Source organism: Amblyraja radiata, chromosome 3 (assembly GCF_010909765.2).
Source record: "Amblyraja radiata isolate CabotCenter1 chromosome 3, sAmbRad1.1.pri, whole genome shotgun sequence".
Lineage (NCBI taxonomy): Eukaryota > Metazoa > Chordata > Chondrichthyes > Rajiformes > Rajidae > Amblyraja > Amblyraja radiata.
In genome coordinates this window covers 70629026-70651691 of record NC_045958.1, presented here as the reverse complement: position 1 = coordinate 70651691, position 22666 = coordinate 70629026, and positions in this window count along the sequence as shown.

Below are 22666 nucleotides of genomic sequence, written 5' to 3'. Positions count from 1 at the left end.
TTCCTTTGCCATTATACTTTATTGCTTATATCGAATGGATATTTTAAAAACAGAGATAGATTTTTGATTAGTATGGGTGTCAAGGGTTATGGGGAGAAGGCAGGAGAATGGGGTTAGGAGGGAGAGATAGATCAACCATGATTGAATGGTGAAGTAGAGTGGATGGGCCGAATGGCCTAATTCTGCTCCTATTACATGAACTTCTGACCTTATTGTCTAAGGTTTTAAAATAATAAAGTTCAATCAAGAGTTCAATAGCAGTACAGAGTTGGAAACATTTTGCATTCTTTCAGGTCTTTGTCTTAATCAGGTACTATGACACATGCTGACTCCCATAGAAAGTGACTTGAAATATCTTATCCAGTCTTACTTCCACTGCAGGTTGAACCGTGATGCTGAATTAGGTTTCATTGCACAGCTACCACAGAATTAAATTAAGGCCACAGTGATGTGGAAATATATTCAAAGATTTCAATAACTCAAAGTAAATATTCAATTACATTATCAGCTTTGTAAAAAAAAAAAATATTGCTAAATTAGAACCTAATTAACCAGAGCAGTAATTAGTACAACAGAAACAGAAATGCACTATTGAGGCTGGATAAGATTCATTGTTACAATGCAAGCAAACTCCATTCTAGGCACATAATCTAGGCCATACTGAGAGAGTGCAGTAACCTGATTTATGATCTTGTGGTAGTGTCTGAGCTAAAAATAACAGTTAATTGTACCTGACATGGCAATAAATTATTATTTAAAGAAGCATAGAAAAAGGAATAAAATTTACCAATACACTTTTAAGTGGGCAATCCAGGCAACTTCCGAATTTTTTAATAGCCAATTATCTCCATGGTAAGGTAAGTTAACATAAATTATGTACATGCTGATGGTTTGTAAAATGTACAGAAATTCAAACAAACCTCTTAACTTTATATACTTATAACAATAAGTATTCAATGAAAGGAAGTGATAGCCTGAAAAGCTCTAAAAGCAAGTTCACAGACATTGATTTGGATCTATTTTTCTTAGATTATGAAATAAATATAGTAAGTACAACAAGTAAGTACAGGACTAAATGAATGCTTGAGAATTTCAGAGGATTGGCTGATCTTGGCTTATGATTTTTCCGGTCTTTTTAAAAAAAAGTGTATGCATTAATTTATGTGTATGCACCATCATCCCAAGAAAAGCAAACCCTCATGCCTAAATGACTATCGTCCAGTGGTCTTGACATCCACTATCATGAAATGTTATGAGAGGATAGTTATGAAGCACATTAAATCTAATCTACCCAGCATTAGATGCACTGCAGTTTGCCTACCTGCACAACTGGTTCATGGACAAGGCCATTGCCCCAGCCCTACACTCATCCCTAGAACTCCAGGATAAGAGAGCCACCTACATCAGATTCCTATTCATAGACTACAGCTCTGCCTTTAATATCATTATACCATCCAAGCTTATCACTGAACTCGCAGGACTGGGTGTTAGCACTCATTTCTGCAACTGTATCTTCCACTTCCTGACCAACAGACCCCAATCAGTGATGATAGGGAACAAATCATCCTCCACAATAATCCTAAACACAGGAGCTCTGCAAGGATACCTTCTCATGCCCCTTCTTTACTCCTTGTACACCCATGGCTGTGCAGCCATATACAAATCTAATTCACATGACACCACCCTTGTGGGCCAGATATCAAATAATGATAAGACGGAGCATAGGAAAGACATTGAGAATCTTTTGTCCTCGTGTCGAGACAATAACCTTTCTCTCAATGTCAGCAAGACTGTTGTTTGTCATATACATCAATGATCTGGATGATGGTGTGGTAAATTGGATTAGTAAGTATGCAGATGATACTAAGATAGGTGGTGTTGTGGATAATGAAGTAGATTTTCAAAGACTACAGAGAGATTTAGGCCATTTGGAGGAGTGGGCTGAAAGATGGCAGATGGAGTTTAAACGCTGATAAGTGTGAGGTGCTACATCTTGGCAGGACAAATCAAAATAGGACGTACATGGTAAATGGTAGCGAATTGAGGAATGCATTTGAACAGAGGGATCTAGGAATAACTGTGCATAGTTCCCTGAAGGTGGAATCTCATGTAGATAGGGTGGTAAAGAAAGCTTTTGGTTTGCTGGCCTTTATAAATCAGAGCATTGAGTATAGAGGTTGGGATGTAATGTTAAAATTGTACAAGGCATTGGTGAGGCCAATTCTGGAGTATGGTGTACAATTTTGGTCGCCAAATTATAGGAAAGATGTCAACAAAATAGAGAGAGTACAGAGGAGATTTACTAGAATGTTGCCTGGTTACCTTTCAGCACCTAAGTTACAGAGAAAGGTGGAACAAGTTAGGTCTTTATTCTTTGGAGCGCAGAAGGTTAAGGGGGGACTTGATAGAGGTCTTTAAAATGATGAGAGGGATAGACAGAGTTGATGTGGATAAGCTTTTTCCATTGAGAGTAGGGTAGATTCAAACAAGAGGACATGATTTGAGAATTAAGAGACAAAAGTTTAGGGGTAACATGAGGGGGAACTTCTTTACTCAGAGAGTGGTAGCTGTGTGGAATGAGCTTCCAGTGGAAGTGGTGGAGGCAGGTTCGATTTTATCATTTAAAAATAAATTGGATAGGTATATGGACGAGAAAGGAATGGAGGGTTGTGGTCTGAGTACAGGTAGATGGGACTAGGTGAGAGTAAGTGTTCGGCATGGACTAGAAGGGCCGAGATGGCCTGTTTCCGTGCTCTAATTGTTATATATGGTTATATGGTTAAGACAAAGGAGATAGTGATCAACTTCAGAAGTTGAAGTGGTAACATACCCCAGTTTGCATTGATGGTGCAGTAGAAATGGTTGAAAACTTCATATTCCTAGGAGTCAATATCACCAACAAATTCTGGACCACCTATATTGAAGCAATGATCAAGAAAGCATACCAACGCCTATACTTCCTTCGAAGGCTTAGGATGTTTGGCATGTCCCCTACAACTATCACCATCTTCTACAGATGCACCATAGAAAACATTTTATCAAGATGCATCATAGCTCGGTTTGGGAACAGCTCCATTCCAGACTGCAAGAAATTGCAGTGAATTGTGGATGCAGCCCAGACCATCACACAAACCAACCTCCCTTCTATTAACTCCATTTATACCTCACACTGCCTCGATAAGGCTAGCAGCATAATCAAGGATGTGTCATACCCTGGCCACTCCCTCTGCTCCCCTCTCCCATCAGGCAAAAGGTACAGAATTGTGAAAATGCACACCTACAGATTCAGGGACAGTTTCTACCCAGCTGTTATCAAGCAACTGAATCATCCTACCACAATCAGAGAGCAGTGCTGAACTTCTATCTACCTCTTTGGTAAGCCTCTGACTCTCCTTGATCCGGCTTTGCTGGCTTTACCTTGCACAAAACGTTATTTCCTTATCATGAATCTATATGTTGTATGGCTCGATTGTAATCATGTAATGTATTTCTGCTGACTGGATAGCATGCAAAAAAGGCTTTTCACTACGTTGGTACACGTGACAATAAACTAAACTAAACTAAACTTTAAGTTCACAAATTTTGACTTTGGATACTTACATGCTTGATTGAAAGATTGAAAGATACAGCATGAGAACAGGTCCTTCAGCTCACTGATTCCACGCAAACCATCGATTTCCCATTTGCAGTTATACCATTTTCGCGTCCACTTACTACACACTAACAATTTATAGAGGCCAATTAACCTACAACCTGCATGTCTTTGGGATGTGGGAGGAAACCGGAGCACCCGTAAGAACCCTCACATTATGCAGGGAACCTGCATACTCCACACAGACAATTCCTGAGGTCGGGATTGAACCTAGGTCTCTGGCTCTGTGGGGCAGCAGCTCGACCAATTGTGCCACTGTATTGCCCTGTGTCGTTACAATATTATTTTTTTCTGTTTAAAATCCTTATAGAACACAGCAATTTCTCAGTACATTCGTTCCATCTCACCATTTCTTCTTAGTCTCTCATCAACATATTGGAGGATAGTTGATTCTTTGAATTAACAAAGAAAGATATGTCATCCATCAAATAATTACATTTTGCAAAGTATTATTTCTCCCTTGTATGCCAACAACATAGGTAAGAAGAGCTCTTTCCAGAGGCACAGAGATAGTCTGAATGTTTAAGTTCAAACATTGTTGTCATGAGATCGTAAATGGTAGGAGGAGAATTAGGCCATCCAGCCTATAACCTCTGACACCCGTAATAATCAAGAATCTATTTATCTCTGCTTTAAAAATATCCATTGACTTAGACAATAGACAATAGACAATAGACAATAGACAATAGATGCAGGAGTAGGCCATTCGGCCCTTCAAGCCAGCACCGCCATTCAATGTGATCATGGCTTATCATCCCCAATTAGTACCCCATTCCTACCTTCTCCCCATATCCCCTGACTCTGCTATTTTTAAGAGCCCTATCTAGCTCTCTCTTGAAAGCATCCAGAGAACCTGCCTCCACTGCCCTCTGAGGCAGAGAATTCCACAGACTCACCAATCTCTATGAGAAAAAGTTTCCTTGTCTACGTTCTAAATGGCTTACTCCATATTCTTAAACTGTGGCCCCTGGTTCTGGACTCCCCCAACATCGGGAACATGTTTCCTGCCTCTAGCGTGTCCAAGCCCTTAACAATCTTATATGTTTCAATGAGATCCCCTCTCATGCTTCTATTTCGCGAGTGTACAAGCCCAGCTGCTCCATTCTCTCAGCATATGGCAGTCCCGCCACCCCGGGAATTAAACTTGTAAACCTACGCTGCACTCCCTCAATAGCAAGAATGTCCTTCCTCAAATTAGGGGACCAAAACTGCACACAATACTCCAGGTGTGGTCTCACTAGGGCTCTGTACAACTGCAGAAGGACCTCTTTGCTCCTATATTCGATTCCTCTTTGTTATAAAGGCCAACGTGCCATTCGCTTTCTTCACTGCCTGCTGTACCTGCATGCTTACTTTCATAGACTGATGTACAAAAACCCCCAGATCCCGTTGTACTTCCCCTTTTCCTAACTTGACACCATTTAGATAGTAATCTGCCTTCCTGTTTTTGCTACCAGTGGATAACCTCACATCTATCCGCATTAAACTTCATCTGCAATGTATCTGCCCACTCCCCCAACCCTGCATTCTTATAGCATCCTCCTCATAGTTCACACTGCCACCCAGCTTTGTGTCATCTGCAAATTTGCTAATGTTACATTGAATTCCTTCATCCAAATCATTGATGTATATTGTAAATAGCTGTGGTCCCAGCACCGAGCCTTGCGGTACCCCACTAGTCACTGCCTGCCATTCTGAAAGGGACCCGTTAATCCCTATTCTTTGTTTCCTATCTGCCAACCACTTCTCTATCCATGTCAGCACTCTACCCCCAATACCATGTGCCCTAATTTTGCCCACTAATCTCCCATGTGGGTCCTTATCAAATGCTTTCTGAAAGTTCAGGTACACTACATCCACTGGCTCTCCCTTGTCCATTTTCCTAGTTACATCTTCAAAAAATTTCCAGAAGATTAGTCAAGCATGATTTCCCCTTCGTAAATCCATGATGACTCGAACCGATCCTGTTACTGCTATCCAACTGTTCGGCTATCTCATCTTTTATAATTGACTCCAGCATCTTCCCCACCACTGATGTCAGGCTAACTGGTCTATAATTCCCTGTTTTCTCTCTCCAGCCTTTCTTAAAAAGTGGGATAACATTAGCTACCCTCCAATCCACAGGAACTCATCCTGAGTCTATAGAACATTGGAAAATTATCACCAATGCATCCACGATTTCTAGAGCCACTTCCTTAAGTACCCTGGGATACAGACCATCAGGCCCTGGGGATTCATCAGCCTTCAGTGCCATCAGTCTATCCAACACCATTTCCTGCCTAATGTGGATTTCCTTCAGTTCCTCTGTCACCCCAGATCTTCTGGCCACTACTATATCAGGACTTAGCTTCCACAGCCTTCTGTGACAAAGAATTCCACAGATTCACCTCCCTCTGACTAAAGAAAATCCTTCTCATCTTCTTCCTAAAGGAACGTCCTTTAATTCTGAGGCTATGACCTCTAGTCCTAGACTCTCCCACTAGTGGAAACATCCTTTCCACGTCCGCTCTATCCAAACCTTTCACTATTCGTAGCATTTCAATGAGGTCACCCCTCATTCTTCTAAACTCCAGTGAATACAGGCCCAGTGCCATCAAACGCTTATCATAAGTTAACCTACTCATTCCAGGGATCATTTCTGAAAACCTCCTCCAGACCCTCGACAGGGCCAGCACATCCATCCTCAGATATGGTGCACAAAATTGCTCACAATACTTCAAATGTGGCCTGACCAGTGCCTTATAGAGCCTCAGCATTACATCCCTGCTTTTGTATTCTAGGCCTCTTGAAATAAATGTTGGCATTGCGCTTGCCTTGTCATGCATAAGCTAATAGAAATTGATCCATGAAACATCTATTAAAGTGATTTGTACATTTATTACACCTTTAAATGATATTATTCATGTGCAGTACAATTAGCATCTAATAATTTGTTGCCAATTCCTGATGCCATTGGGTCCGAGGTAACCTATTAGTTAAATGTTTACACTTCCTGAAAGTGCTTTGTAATATTATGGTAACATCAGCATCTTTGCAATCTAAATTCAAAGACGAAGCACAATGTCTGGTTTCTTGTTTCAGATTAGGGGTGTGATCTTCAAATTAGAATTTACAAATCAGAAAAAAAATCTGACTAAATTATGAAAAATTAATGGATTCAAAATGATATTAATTTTGAGATAATGTTAATTGGATGCAGATGCAGCTTGATGGTAAACAATTGACTTTGAAGTAATTAACCAATATACTGTTAGTGTTGATTGGTGCAGTCATACAGCACAATCATAGCCATGATCATTCACCTAGCATAATCCCAACATTCTAGTTTATTGCTGGCAGTGGCAAAGAAGAAGCAATTGGATAGAGTCTAAGTAACAAAAAAGTGTATAAACATTGACTACAACTTGAATCTGGATGGGACAATTTTGCAGACATCTTTAACATCTACCTACTCCAATTTGAAGTTCCCACCTGATTTAAGAAGGCCACTATCATCCCAATGTAAAGGAGAAACAATGTAGCATGACTGAATGATGACTATCCAGTGGCTGTAACATCCGCCATTATGAAATGCTTTGAGAGGTTGGTCATGGCACAAATCAACACCAGCATCCCACAGCCTTGATCCACTGCAATTCGTCCCCACTATTTAAGGTCCATGGCAAACAAAATCTCCCTGGCCCTTACACTCATCCATAGAACATCTGGATAACAAGGACTACACCATTAGACTCCTATTTATCAACTATAGCTCCGCCTTCAACACCATAATCCCATCCAAAGTCATCTCCAAACTTCTGGGTCTCTACTATCTCCCAGCTCCCAATCATTGCCAGCTATTCATCAAGGACAGGCATATCGCCGGACACATTAGAAGACATTGAACAATTCAATATTTCCTCCTGTTGCTGTATAACATGGCAAATAATGATGCAACAACAGCCCAGCCGGGTCAAACATGGATCCACCTCCACAGTTGCGAGGATCCATGCTTTTTCGTGCCCATGCTTATCAGACTTTATCAACTTATCATCATTAAGTTGACCCTTTAGTCTACATCTGTCTTCAGGAGCAAGAACTTGAATGTGATTGCATCCTCTGGGTGGCTGGTGTTCAAATACCCTCTGACTGTGATGCAGCAACTTCAGATCTCACTCACAGTTTCCCTCAATGCTATGTGAGGTGACAGTATTTCATGAGTCTGAACTATCAAATCAAGGGAAGGAGTTCCCATTGTTGTTTTGTGGGTAGTTATCCACCGTCTGGTGGAAGCTTTGTAAAATAATAACCTACAAGAGTAAATGGACATGGTGAGGGTGAAGGAAGATGGATTGACAATGCATACTTTTGAGGCGGAGATTGATAGATTCTTGATTAGTATGGGTGTCAGGGGTTATGGGGAGAAGGCAGGAGAATGGGGTTGAGATGGATAGATAAATAAGCCACGAAAGACGGAGTAGACGATGGGTCGAATGGCCTAATTCTTCTCTTTTGAATTTACGAAGATATATGCTTGTATAAACAAGGTACTGCAGATGCTGGTTTACACAAAAGAACACAATGTCTGACCCGAAACATCATCTATCTATGTTCTCCAGAGATGCTGCCTTATGCCCCTGTCCCACTTAGGAAACCTGAACGGAAACCTTTGGAGACTTTGCGCCCCACCCAAGGTTTCCGTGCGGTTCCCGGAAGGTTTTGTTAGTCTCCCTACCTGCTTCCACTACCTGCAACTTCCGGCAACCACTTGCAACCTCCGGGAACCGCATGGAAACCTTAGGTGGGGCGCAAAGTCTCCAGAAGTTTCAGTTCAGGTTTCCTAAGTGGGACAGGGGCATTACCATTTGAGTTACTCTAGCACTTTGTGTTTTTTTTTTGAAGATGTATGCTTGCTCCAATTGCAGCTTTGGATGTGAGGAATAGAAAACAACCATAAGTGCAGTGTTACTATCAGTGATTCTATATTACAACTGCAAAATAGGTTCTCAAGCCAGTTGTTTTCATAATCATTCACACTCTGTCCTGCTGAATGCATGCTTTTGGATGTGCCTTTGTTCCCTTTGATCTGTTGCCAAAGAGAGAGATGTGCGTTAATCCGCATCATGTGCCTGCCATATATGAATAGCTGGTTGTGCATGGGAACTGAGTTGTGGGAGAGAAGCTTGAGGTGGAGGCAAATGTTTGAGGATATAGTGGAGCATATATTTTGAAGATCTGAAGACTGAAGAGGTTTCTTTGAAATGTGTAATGGAAAACTATACATTTGATTGCAAGGAGATCTGGTCCTTAGATGTTTAATTTCTGTGTAGCTCACCATAGCCTTAACAAGAACATGTTCAGATCCTCTCAGATTAGCACAGGGGAATGTCCACATGCTCTGTCAAATTGCAGTCCATTAAGGTATCCAACTGTTGACTGGTATCTAACTTGTAAAAGCTGCACTTATCTTTGAATCATTGAATAGAAATTAGTCACAAGTAAACCCAACATGGAAATCTTCTTACGAAGGGTTTCGACCCAAAACATCACCTATTCCTTTTCTCCAGAGATGCTGTCTGGCCCGCTGAGTTATTCCAGCTTTTTATGTCAGTCTTTAGTTTAAACAAGTTTCTGCATTTCCTCCTTACACATGGGAATCTTCTTCCTGTCAGTACCAAGAATGTGGAAATCATTGGTTAAAGAAAAGTAGTTAAAGTGACCTGCACAGTTGCTTTTAAATAAAACCATGTAAAAATGCGAGTGAAAAAGGAAGGTTATGTTGAAAGGTTGAACAGAGGCTCATGTGCAATTTAAACGCACACAGAGAGCCCAGTGGGTTGCTTCTGTAAGGATGTAATGTTATGATTTTTGTCTAAATGAATAACAAGCTGGAATTTCTAAAGTGAAATATTTTGTTTCCAGCTGCAAATGGCTTAGAGACACACACACTATATTTGACACAATATATCTGCCCTTCTGCATCTATGTATATGCATCTGCCCTTCTGACTGGTTGAACAATGCCAACAATCTTTTTAATGGTTACAAATGTTGCTGCACCATGGTAGAATTTTGATTAAAAAATTGCACTGGAAAGCTTGTATAATGATGAGGCAATTTGGAAAGTGGTCAAAAGTGCTAGCGTTTGGCTGCTACTCAAATGGGGGAAAACTGCCAAAAAAAAGTCTAAGCTCACAATTCTATTTCTGAATGTAGAATAGATTATTGAATATTTATTGAGTTCGCTTATTTTAATAATAAATTTTATTTATGGGCGCCTTTCAAGAGTCTCAAGGACACCTTACAAAAATTTAGCAAGTAGAGGAAAAAGCATGTAAGCGGAATGAAATAAATAGTAGAGACATGACTAGTACGCAAATTAAAGACAGAATTCAATTCAAAACACAATATGAGGCAATTCAAGCACAGATGAAAAGGGAGGGGGATGTGGGACTAAGGTTAGGCAGAGGTGAAGAGATGGGTCTTGAGGCGGGACTGGAAGATGGTGAGGGACACGGAATTGCGGATCAGTTGGGGGAGGGAGTTCCAGAGCCTGGGAGCTGCCCTGGAGAAGGCTCTGTCCCCAAAACTGCGGAGGTTGGACTTGTGGGTGGAGAGGAGACCGGCTGATGTGGATCTGAGGGACCGTGAGGGTTGGTAGGGGGAGAGGAGGTCAGTGAGATATGGGGGGGCCAGATGGTGGAGGGCTTTGTAGGTGAGGACCAGGATTTTGTAGGTGATCCGGTGGGAGATGGGAAGCCATCGTGCCATTTTGATAGCAGTGCCATCATGGAAGAGCGTATTTAGCATGTCATAAGCCACCATATGTCACATTATTTAAACACTTGATGGCTTGTGGTTTGAAAATTGCTTTTAAATCTTATTTGCAGACAGAATACGCAATAAATTAATTTTGAGCTGCTACCTCAACAAGATTAAAATGTTGTCAGACTATTCCAGCATTAAGTGACCAACTATTAATGGATAAACTAATGAAGGTTACTGTCGTCATATTGCTTTACACTGGCAACTATGTGGCAGTATTCTTTAACAAATTGTGAATAACAGTGTGTGTACCACGGGGAACAGGTGAGATTGTGGACCAAATTCTTTCCCAATGCTTGTTTCATAAATAATACTGTGTTAGTAGAGTGTGTAACTAATTGAATACAAAAATGGATTGCTGTCAAATCTAATAATTTAGTTCATGTTACTTCCCTCTTATCCAGATGAACCTAAGCAATGGTACTTTTTGACAGTGGAAAATGGAATTTGAGTCAAAATATCAGATGCTAAAGGACAGTGTACGGAGAAAGCTGGTCTTGATATAAAATTAAGGCAGTTCCATGTTTTTTGCTGCTTTTTGTTTTACTCATACTGGATTTGTATCAGCAACTTTGAACTTGGTAAATTAGGACCAACAAATGCGCTATGTGATGCTAGATGATGCATAAATACTATCACGGTGACCTCCAGTACTCGAGTACAGTTCATTAGCAATGAGAAGAGCCACATGCTTAGGGAGGCTTAGATTTGGAAGAAGGATATGCAAAAGCCACAATTTCACCAAGTCCTTTGATCAATTGTAACTTCAGTACCTTGTTGCCAATGGACAAAGTTAGCTTGGCCTTTGGGCTGCTTCCAGACAAATAATGTCACATATCTAATGATACATTTCTCTTGCAATTAGGGCTCAAATTAGAGGCACAAGAAAAATAAAATCAATACCACCTTTCTCTTCCATTCTGTGGTTTAATAATATGGTCCTCAACCAAGCGTATGAGAAGCACATCCCTACATTAATTAGACACAAGGAACTGCAGATGGTAGAACATTCTGCAGAGAAACCTACAAAGTGTTGGAGTAACACATATTATTAAATCACAGGTTTCATATGGAGCATAACAAGGTAGATGTCGAGATGTTTGCTTGTGGGAGAATCTCACATGGGTTGATACGTTTACAAGAAAAGAGGGTGCCCATTTAAAACTGAGGTGAGTAGGATTTTTTTCTTGCAGACTGGTGAATTTTTCGAAGTCTCTTCTATGGAGGATTTTGGAAACTTGGTCATTCGGGGTATTTAAAAGGAAAGTAGACACATCTTCAATAAGGTTGTGAGCGATGGGTAGACATAAATGCTGGAGAAACTCAGCAGGTGAGGCAGCATCTATGGAGTGAAGGAAATAGGCAACGTCTCAGGTTGAAACCTTTTTTCAGTGATGTGAGGGTGGGGGACGGGGGGGGGGGGGGGGGGAAGAAGAAAGGAAGAGGGCTGAGGGAGAGCTGAGAAGGGGAGGAGAAAGTAGGGACTACCTGAATTTAGAGGTCAATGTTTATACCGCTGGGGTGCAAAGTGCCCAAGCGAAATATGAGGTGCTGCTCCTCCAATTTACGGTGATCCTCCCTCTGGCCATGGAGGGGCCCAGGACAGAAAGGTCGGAGGGGAGGGGGAGTTGAAGTACTGAGCCACCGGGAGATCAGTTTGGTTATTGCGGCGAAGGAGCCCGAAATGTTGCCTATTTCCTTCGCCCCACAGATGCTGCCTCACCCGATGAGTTTCTCCAGCATTTTTGTCTACCATCAATTTTCCAGCATCTGCAGTTCCTTCTTCAACATGTGAGCTATGGGTAACTGGTACAGGAGGCCTGGGGGCAGATCTGCCATGATGATATTGAGAGGTGGAACAGGCTTCAGGGCCTGAGTGGCCTACCTCTGCTTCTATTTGCTTATGTGCTTACCTTATTCCTCTTGTTTGGAAAAAGCCATATAACACAATTAATTTATGGAGGCGTAGGAAGGAACTGCAGATGTTGGTTTAAACCAAAGTAAACCAGCATCTGCAGTTCCTTCCTACACATTTTGTCTGCTCCACTGCAAAATCTCCTCAAGGTATGTCTATTTTGAAGAAGTTCTCCTCCTCTCTCCGACAAAAGTTCTGCAACATCTTCTCTCACTGCTCCCCCTGTGTGCCTTTATCATCGTTACTTTTTTTGCAGCTCTTTACATCATTGTCTATATCTCTCATTTCCCTTTCCCCTGACTCTCAGTCTGAAGAAGGGTCTCGACCTATAAAGTCACCCATTCCTTCTCTCCAGAGAGCTGCCTGTCCTGCTGAGTTACTCCAGCTTTTTGTGTTTATCTTCTCTTAATTTGTGGAGGTGCTTGACTGAGTACGTTGCTACCTTTCGTTATCTAAAACCTTTACTCTCCCAGCCTGTCAGAGACACAGCAAGAGACTGCTTGGAGGGCTGCCAGTTTTCGTCTGCTGTATACCACCAAGGTCAGATTTGAGCAGCAATTTCAGCTCAGGGACTCCTTCTGCACCTGCAACCTAATTACCACTGCCCCCAGTGAGCTAGTGTTGACACCCTAACCCGAACACAAAGCCAAACCCAGAGTCTGTGTTTTGCTGGCTTCACAGTCATCGAATACTCATCCAAACGACCCAACATTTGAAACATCTGGATAATTTGCTCACCCAGAGCAGATTTAATTACGTTAGTGTGGCGTTGAAGTCACGACCTATATGTGGTCCGAACCTATTAGAATGCTGCTACCCGTGACCAGTGTAAGCTTGTTACATTCTGTTGGGAAGTAAGAAGATGCTCAGCAAATGGGGCGTATGTGTCTGTGGGGCACTGTATACTATCTAAATTGCTCAGCAAACACTAGGAGAGGTAAATTAGCTTTGCATAGCAAAGAAGGTTACTGTCCAGGGATGTTTCGGGTCAAAATAAACAGAGCTCTATGGTCACATAAAGAACGTGTTTGGGAATATTGGCAAGACATTTTATAAAATCAGATGCCACAGCTGCATAACAACCTCTCCATTAAAACCGAGGCCCCGTCAGCATCATTTCGGAGTAAGTGTCATGCAGCTGTATATAAAATGGGTGGCTTAGTGGCAGGTGCAGGCATCCACCCTCCATTGCCTTCTAACTGTCCCTGCTCACTCTTATGTTGCAATTGACAACGGTCTAATGCTGTGTAATAGCAGCAATTTGCTGACTGGGAAAGTCGGTTGACTATCAGTGGCTGGAGAGATAAAACCAACCCTAAAATAATATTGCACATTATGAAACTCATGCAGAATTCATCATTCAGCACATTGAATCTTAATAAGAGCATGGTACAATGACTTTTTCTGAGAGTTGCATGCAATAAATCCACTGAGAATAAGTTAACTGTACATATCTAATAACTGCTGCACTTCTAATTTTCTGTGATTCAGTGCATAAATTACTTTGAAGAAAGCAATTTCATCTTCAAAGGACTCTCAATTCTTCTGCTAACAATTAGAAGTGATTCTTAAATTGTTCCCTGCTGAGGCAAAGAACCCACTACATATATTACACGATGGAAAATAGAGCAGCAAGCTTGATTGCAAGAAGCCGGGTGGCCTCGAATATCAATCGTGCGAAAGGAAAGAATACTAGCTCATCAAGGGGATTGTTGTGTAACAATGCAACTTAATACATAGGAAATAGCATTTTTCATGTTTCTGTAGTGAAAAGTACCAAAGCCCAGACTGATTTAATGGACAATGTTCAATCGACAGATTGCACAAAATATGTAGAAGTTGAAAGGTTGCTCACCAGATTGCAAAACTTCAGTCAGCATAACTTACATGTTCATGTCTACAATTTAGTAAACACTTAGGTAATAATCATAATATTAATATGAATTTGACCTTTGTAGCATAGGTAGGAACTATCAATGTCTCTGGGCAGAAACAGAAAATTAATGCTGAATATTGTAACTTCATTTTCTGGAAACACTCAACAGGTTAAGGCAACATCTGTAGAAAGAGAAACAGAGTTAACATTTCAGGAGAAAAACCTTTTGTCCCATCCGAACCGTTAACTCTGCTTCTCCTTCCAAAGAAGTGCCCTAACCTTGAGTGTTCCCAGCATTTTCCATTCTTATTGATTTTTGTTTGTATTTTTATTTAATTCATTCATTTTGATCATTAGCTTTAATGACTGGGCAGCACGGTGACACAGCAGTAGAATTGCTGCCTTACATCGCCAGAGACACAGGTTTGATCCAGACTATTAGTGCTGTCTGTACGGAGTTTGTATGTTCTCGCCGTGACCTGAGTGGGTTTTCTCCGGGAGCTCTGGCTTCCTCCCACACTCGAAAGACTTACAGATTTGTAGGCTAATTGGCTTAGTAATATTGTCCCAAATGTGCGTAGGATAGTGTTTGTGTGTGGGAATCGCTGGGCTGAAGGGCCTATTCGATGGGCTGAAGGGCCTATTACCGCACTATATCTCAAAACTAAAAAATACTGGGAATGGTGGGTGCATTCCCACCATTCCCAGTATGATGAGGTCATGCAGGTTTCTCCTGGGTACTGTTTGAAACTGACTTTCTCTTCTGTTACATTTCCTCATTAAAGAGAAAAAAACCCCAATGCCAATGGTGACATTGATGAATTTACCCATAAGACCATAAGCTTCATCAATCAAAACCTCCATCAGTTCTATTCCCAAACGTATCTTTCTGCAAAATAATCTCTTGAAAAATTAGGTTGAGGAGCAGCGACAAATTGTGCGGTGAACAAAAAAAAACCTCAAATCACAACAGGTATTGGAAACTTGGAATAAAGGAAGTGAACACGAAACAGTCAATAGAACAGGTGGTATCTTCCTGGCCATTTACCCAAAATGGTGGTGAAAATCTCTATGTTGCATTTTCCACTATTCTCTTTGGTGAAATGGTAACCATTACTCTCTTTTTCAGTGACACCACCAGCCTCAGCATTGGCCAGAAACATTGTTGGATTCAGCTGTTGATATAATTCAGTTCTCTGCTAATAATTCCTGCCCTAAGGACTGCTTATTGCCAACTTTATGGCCCTAATGTTTGCTTATTCATCATGAAAACAATGAAATTGTGAAGCCTCAATTTTGCGCTAAGAAATACTTGGACTACTGCTGTGAAGCTCTCCCTGATCAATAAAGTAAAATAAATCTTTTACCCCCACCACTATCTCACCAGTATTACCTGTACCCTGTAACATTAAGGTACCAGTCCAGTCCCTCACTCAGCTATAACGTCCCAGTTGCACGTATCTATCCATGCCCTGAGTTCATTTGCCTAACTGTCAGGCCTCTCCCATTGTAATGAATACAGTTCAATTCATCCATCTCTCCTCATACCCTGCTGTGCTCCTACTTAGCTTGTCTACTGTTCTTGCTGCCATTGCTTTCTGTAACAACTTCCATGCTCCTTCCTACCACTTACCTCATTAATGCAGTAGATCTCGATGCCTGCTAATCTAGTTAAAGCCTTCCTGAATAGCACTAGCAAACCTGCCTGCCAGGAAATTGAAACAGAAAATGCTGGTGTCTTCTTCTTGCTTTTGAGGCAGCAGAAGTCTGCAGCAGGGTGATGCCATCCGGTTCGACATCCGTAGGTGCCCGCCCTAAAAAGGTCGGCGCCAAGCTGTGGTGCTACTGTTGTCTGTGTTTGTTGTCGTTTGCCTGACTGAGATCAGTTGACAGGGCTCACCACGGGGAGGTCAACAACATGAGCCCCAATGCTGATGTAACTCAGTGGGGCAGGCAGCATCTCTGGAGAGAAGGAATGGATATTGGTCCCTCTTCAATTCATATGCAATCCATCGAGGTGCAACAATATCAAACAGAGCAAATGGAACAAACATGTGGTTGTGATTAGTTAACAGAGGTGTCAACCCTGAACATGCTTTTACCAGCCTCTTTGTAATATTTTATTTGAAATACATATTTTACCATGAAGTGTATTTATGAATTTATTTTGTGAATACTCTTTCTGTCAAAATTGTTTATATTTTTGGCTACCTTTGATTTCCCTTTGTGTATTGTTTTGCATTTATTTTATTTTGTTGAGGCTGCAATAGTGACTTCCTCTATAAAGTTTTTTTCCCACATTCTTGCAGTGAATTGGAAGACTTCTATATGATTAGATCGAGGAAGCTACACAAGGAATGGCACCAAGGGAGGAGAAGATTTTAATCCAATGACTGGGGGGGGAATGCTTGATGTTTCATTTCAAACTCGTAAAGATCATCATTAACAAGCCAAATGCCTCATGCTTTGGGAAGATCACAAGACATTCCTGTTGCTATGCTCAGAATAATCACATTCAGTTGAGCTAAGCCAAGATTTGTAAAGATGGATTTCCATTTTATTGTCCGTGTAAGTGTGTCTTTGAATATAACATCTCACTCAGAAAAAATTAAAGACACGTTTCCATGACAACTTTCAAACAAATTAATTAAAATGCAGTTTCTCAATTTGAAAATCTATAATTTCCCCCTTCTCTGTACAGCGAATAACGTGTAAATACATTCCGCACGATGATCAGAGTAAGATGACATGATACTAAATGCAATGTGTCCAAATTTCTTAATTCCTGAAAATGAGCAAAGGGATCGTCAAGCAGGACTAACCACTGTTGTTATTAATCCTGTTTGTGTTGTTTGCACATTTGAATGTATCCAGCCAATCAATCCAGCATTAACCAATCTGTTAATTGGCTTTAGACAAAAATGCTGGAGAAACTCAGCGGGTGAGGCAGCATCTATGGAGCGAAGGAATAGGCGACGTCTCGGGTCGAGACCTTTCTTCAGACTGATGTGGGGGTGGGGGGGTGGGGGGGAAGAAAGGAAGAGGTGGAGACTGTATGATGTGGGAGAGCTGGGAAGGAGAGGAGAAGGAGGGAGAAAGCAGGGACAACCTGAAATTGGAGAAGTCAATGTTCATACCGCTGGGGTGTAAACTACCCAAGCGAAATATGAGGTGCTGCTCCTCCAATTTGCAGTTGGACTCACTCTGGCCATGGAGGAGGCCCAGGACAGAAAGGGCGGATTCAGAATGGGAGGGGGAGTTGAAGTGCTGAGCCACCGGGAGGGAGACCAGGTTTCTTAATGCGAACTGAGCAGAGGTGTTGGGCGAAGCGACAAGTGTAGCTTTTCCTGCGGTTGCATGGGAAAGTGTCAGGAGAGGGGGTGGTTTGGGTGGGAAGGGATGAATTGACCAGGGAGTTACGGAGAGAGCGGTCTCTGCGGAAAGCCGAAAGGGGAGGAGATGGGGAGATGTGGCCAGTGGTGGGATCCCGTTGGAGGTCGCGAAAATGTCGGAGGATTATCTGTTGTATGTGACGGCTGGTAGGGTGGAAGGTGAGGACAAGAGGGACTGTCCTTGTTACAAGTGGGGAGATGGGGAGTGAGAGCGGAGCTACGGGATATAGAGGAGACCCTGGTGAGAGACTCATCTATAGTCGAAGAGGGGGACCCCCGTTCCCTAAGGAATGAGGACATCTCCGATGCCCTGGTTTGGAACACCTCATCCTAGGTGCAGATCTAGCGTAGACGGAGGAATTGGGGGTAGGGGATAGAGTTCTTACAGGAAGCAGGGTGGGAAGAAGTGTAGTCCAGATAGCCATGGGAGTCAGTGGGTTTGTAGAGTTTTGTAGGTGTCCAAGATCATGAGTGGTTAGGAAGAGTTACATCCATCCTGTACTGCTAGAAGCTAGCCTGCACATCTTAAACATGAGACACCTTACTACTGGGCAGGGGCTAGCCAGCATTGTACAACATGTTATTCAACATTGTACAACAATTATTCACATGCCGGACAGAAGACCGGGATTCCAAGAGGGTCTTCTACTAGCATTTGACTTGCTGTCATGTTGATGGAATAAATACATTGTGCCTGTGATCAGGCTACTGAACATTGACCAGCGTGATTCATCAGGTCATAAGATTACAAGTGATAGGAGCAGAGTTCGGTCCATTCAGCCCATCAAGTCTACTCTGCCATTCAATCATGGCTGATCAAGAGCTGAACTCGCTATCAAAACATGGAGGGGACGGGGGACACAATTTTTTGCCGGCCGCGCGCGCATGCGCATGCGCACACTCACACACACGCGCGCGAGGCTTCGGAGGCTCAATCCAACGCTAAATGCAGCTCAACTCTGCCTGTCTCGCCAGGTTAACCAACAGCCCTGTCTGGACTGATGGGACACCAGCGCTGCTTCTCCGTGCTGGCCATATTTCCTGCAAGCCCAGGCAGGTTAACCTGGCGGGACAGGCAGAGTTGAACTGGGTTTAGCACTGTTTCTCTGCGCTGGCTGTGGGCCTGGGAGTACCGCTCCCGCCTGACTGCCGACGTCTCTGGCCACCCGTGGGGGGGGGGGGGGGGCACTCGGGTGGTGACGGGACAGCGGCGGAGACCCGGCCGGGATCGATCCTGGCTGCGGATGAGGTGCAGGTCTGTGCCACGTCTCCCTCCTCCAATCACCGCACTCTATCCTCAGTTCCCCCCACTCCTCCCTCCTCCAATCATCGCGCCCTCGATCAGCAGTCCCACCTTCACTGTCTTACTGTCTTGCGGAAAGTGGAGATTTAAAAATACGGATCACAAAAACTTGGGGGGGATGTCCCCCACCTCTCAAAACATGGGGGGGGGATGTGTCCCCTCTGCCACCCCCCCCCCCCCCCGGGTTTTCCGCCCCTGTGGCTGATCAATCTTTCCCTCTCAAACCCATTCTCCTGCCTTCTCCCCAGCATCATAGTAAACTTGATAACTTTTCCAATGCGATCATTCTTCTAAGTACCTTTACTTCTGAGCAAACATTTGACATGAAGTTCACCAAGGAGAATTGTTTCCCGAATGCCTTGGGCAGATTTTGCCCTCTGTTGAGAACCCTTTTCCCTTCCCTTCTTCATCCTCTTCCAACAGATTTTCTGATGCCTGCTCTCAATTCATGCCTTTTCAACAGAGGAACAGCTATTAATGCATCAAAGTCTGCAGGAAATAGATTTGCTAAACTATTTTCCATAGATTTCTGAAAATTAAACCAACCTTAGAAAACACCAACATTTGGAGAATTTGAACCAAAAAAGATCTCAGCAACTAACTTGTTAGTAGTACATTATCCCCCTTCAACAACAGTAGTAGCAGGGGAATAGGGGGTTCTTCCTGTTGCTGATTCAAGAAAACCTTCTTCCTTATTCAAGAAAATGGTCCATCTGCATTGCTAGTTTCAGAATGGTAGAATTGCACATTAAAGGGCGTCAGGCTCTGTCCAGTTTACATACTTCTAGTGGCATTTAGTTAACACATGCTAACTCTCTAATACTCCTCTCTGCTAATGAGGAGCAATCACCAACATATAGTCTTAGTGAAAGCCCTCCTGCAGATAAGTTTGTTGTTTTGATCGTGAGAACTCAGTTTCCCATTATCAGAAATGGAACAGGATTGTTTCCAATCAGTTGAACCAATAAAATTATGTTTCTTGTAGTTAAATGTACAATGATATAAGGAACAGTACTTGCCAGTATTTGTCTCCATTTCCTGCATTGAAATAAAAGCACAAATTGCACACGGTCAAATAGTTTTTTTTCATTTATCGGCTTTTACTGGTTCTTATTGAGCACTGGTGGTGTGATACCCACCATTATGGGAACTGGACACATGCTCCAGGAAGTTTGGCAACTCCAGTTATAGAGTCACAGTACGGAAGCAGCCCTCAGCCCAACTTGTCCATGCTGATTATGATTCCCCATAAAGCTAGACCCATTTGCCAGTGTTTGCCACTTGTTCCTCAAATCTCTCCAATTCATGTACATGCAAAAATGTGTTGTTTCAGTTCAGTTTAGTTCAGCTTAGTTTATTGCCACATGCACTGAGATACAGTGAAAAGCTTTTGTTGTGTGCTACCCAGCCAGCAGGAAGACAATACATGATTACAATTGAGCCATTCACAGTGTACAGATACATGACAAGAGAATAAAGTTTAGTGCAAGGTAAAGCCCAATCAAACATAGTCCAAGGGTCCCCAAATAGGTAGATAGTAGTTCAGGACAACTCTCTGGTTGAAATTGGATGGTTCATACCTGCCTCAACTAGACAGCTCATTACATATATCCATCACACTCCGAGAACCCAAATGTACCCCTTAGGTTGCTATTAAACCTTTACCTTCCCTCCTTGAACCTATGCCCTCTGTTTCTTGATTCCCCTACTGATACCCCCTGAGCAATCATCCTATCAATTTCAAACACAGTTGTTAAATGCACCATCATAGTCAGTTAGGGTGATAACAAACTTATTTTATATTAATGTAATACAATGATCTACGGTGTTTCACAGGAAGATTAACAAATAAGGTTTGATCCAAAGCCGGGGTCAAGGAAAGAGCATTCACGTCGCGGCCCTGCTTTCCACCACCACGCACAAGAAGCACAAGAAGGGCAAGACAGACACCATTGTATGCAGATGCCGAGATGTGTGTTCAGCTCTGGCTGAACAACTTCTAATCTTGTATGTGGACTTAATAATAAGAAGATGATCCCAAGCCAAATAAAGAAATATTAAGGCAGCTGACCACTACGCTGGAATATGTAAGTGACCAGAACTGGAAAATGCAGAAAGCCGATAAATTTGCATGAGGGGAGAAGCCATGGTGATAAGGAAGGAGGTGGCCATGGAGGGATTTATTTACAAGGATGGAAATGTTAATTGATGGATTTGAGGATATAGATGTAGTTTCTATACACAAACATGATCTTGATAATAAGTGGGCATCATAAATCTGGACTTGCGCAAGGCTGTTTCTATTCCTCTGTCTTGCTTGTCCGTTTGTCTAAAGTCTCTCCATCAGCAAGGATATGGATTCCATGAAGGGCAGCTGTGGAAGTGCTCAAAATGATAGAGTAAATTCTTACTCTTGTGTCAATACAAGTTCACAAGTTTATAGGAGTAGAAGTAGGCCATTCATCCCATCGAGTCTACTCCGCCATTCAATCAAAGCTGATCTCTGCCACCTAATCCCATTTCCCTGCCTCTCCCCATAACTCTTGACACCCGTTCTGATCAAGAACTTGTCTATCTCTGCCTTCAAAATATCCACTGACATAGCCTCCACAGCCCTCTGTGGCAATGAGTTCTACAGATTAACTACCCTCTGACTAAAGAAGTTCCTCTTCACCTCCTTTCTAATAGAGCACCCTTTAATTCTGAGGCTATGTCCTCTGGCCCTCGACTCTCTCATCAGTGCAACACCCTTTCCACATCCACTCTGTCTATGCCTTTCATTATTCTGTAAGATTCAATGAGGTCCCCCCTCAACCTTCGAAACACCAAGGAGTAGAGGCCCAGTGCTGTCAAACGCTCATCAAATGCTAACTCACTCATTCCTGGAATCATTCTTGTAAACCTCCTCTGGACCCCCTCCAGAGCCAACACACCCTTCCTCAGATGTGAGGCCCAGATTTGCTCACAGTACTCCAAATGCGGCCTGACCAGCTCCTTATAGAGGCTTAGCTCTACTGGAAATACGGTTCAGAGGGAGTGGAAAAAGTGGAAAAAAAATGGAAAATGCACATGGTCAAAATGAACCAAAAAAGGATTGAGGAGGTTCTTCCTCTAGAATGACAGAGACAACTGGGTCATCAGGTGCGAAGAGCTCACTGTGTTACTGTGCCTGGTGCAGTCGTGCAACAATACCTGGTCCTTCACTACCCACACCTGAGCTACCATCCATTATATGTGAATATTGAAATTTGATCATGTCTGAAGGAGCGTTCTAAAGAAAGGGAATATGTACCCAACATCGGCCTTATCACGATGACTACTCTGGGGTTGTTGGATCAGCTATGTGTGGACTCAGGGTCTGTAACACCAAGTGTCTTTGTAGTTATTGTACCTGATGCAAAATGTCACTGGAAAAATGATGTAACAGGTTTTGACTCAGTCAAACATATCTAGGAAGTTCACAATTTAGTTTTACTTTAGTTAATAATTTCAAATTTATGAATTTAATTACATTCGATGAGGTAATTTTTTTTTCAATCTAAGTGTCTGTGTTGAGAAACCTGCCGTTAGTCCGTGAACTGTGCAATTATCTTTGACAATTGGTAGGAGAGGATTGAACCAGGGTAATCAATTTTCCTTGGGTGTTGATGGAATTGCACAAAGGTCATATGAAATGATTCTGTCGTGCAAATACCGAAATTACTTGTGCATTGCAATTACTTGGA